The following is a 1,118-nucleotide window of genomic DNA, read 5'->3' on the forward strand; positions in this document are numbered from 1 at the left end:
TATATATATAAACTAGTTACATTAGATAATAATAGAATTAATGACACCTTCGCAAATTAATTTTTTGTATGTATATATATATATATAAAAATATATATATATGAACTCTTGGTAGATAGAAAACAGTGTTTGCATTACGAATTATATAGAAATGACAGTGCAACAATAATTGCTAGAGTGCCACTACAGTATAGCTTATGAATATATACAAATATGAATTCATATCCATATGTATAGCGTTGCACTGCAAATTTGGGTTCGTAAAAACCATTACTTCAGTTTTAGAAAGTGATACTCAAAAGTTAGTGCAAAGTAAATCTTTAGTTTATTTTTGTCAACTGACATTTCTCAAAATTTGTTGGTAGTGGATTTTATGCCACAAGGACAAATGTTCTAAGCACTTATCTTAAAGAAATGTGTTACTTGTTAATTAGTCATTATCTTTCAGTTCATTTCTTACACTGTTCATTGATTTTCTTATGTTATTTAACCTCCAAACATTTTATTCCTTCATTGATGACAGTTTCAGTTCTTTAGTCTAGGGGTTTTCGAACTGTGGTCCGCGGACCACAGGGGGTCCGCAAGGACAAGACAGGAGGTCCGTGGACAGCAAATACTTTTTATGGGCAATTTGATTTTATATATGTTTTTTAATCAAGATCTTTTAATTGACAATAAACCTATTTGTTAAATACTGTTAAATAAATAAATGTAAAAATATGTTATTTTAAGCAAATATTTATGTATAAATTTCATAAGCGTTTATAGGGGAGTCCCTAAGGTAAAGCTTGGAATATAAAGGGGTCCGCAAGTCAAGAAGTTTGAAAACCCCTGCTCTAGTCTATCCATAACAGTTTTTAAAATTCGTGTTTTTAAATTATTCAATCACATAACAGTTTTTAAAATTCATGTTTTTAAATTATTCAATCACATAACAGTTTTTAAAATTCATGTTTTTAAATCATTCCATCACATAACAGTTTTTAAAATTCATGTTTTTAAATTATTCAATCACATAACAGTTTTTTTAATTCATGTTTTTAAATTATTCAATCACATAACAGTTTTTAAAATTCATGTTTTTAAATCATTCCATCACATAACAGTTTTTAAAATTC

The 1,118-nt window shown here is 27.3% G+C and overlaps 1 protein-coding gene across 1 annotated transcript in view; it reads left to right on the plus strand.

Moving 5' to 3' along the window:
- Positions 1-1,118, plus strand: part of LOC106877446 (SCO-spondin) — a 28,737-nt gene that overhangs the window by 4,072 nt on the left and 23,547 nt on the right. The gene's annotated exons all lie outside the window — the stretch shown is intronic.

The sequence above is a fragment of the Octopus bimaculoides genome, unplaced genomic scaffold (genome assembly GCF_001194135.2).
Source record: "Octopus bimaculoides isolate UCB-OBI-ISO-001 unplaced genomic scaffold, ASM119413v2 Scaffold_3603, whole genome shotgun sequence".
NCBI lineage: Eukaryota > Metazoa > Mollusca > Cephalopoda > Octopoda > Octopodidae > Octopus > Octopus bimaculoides.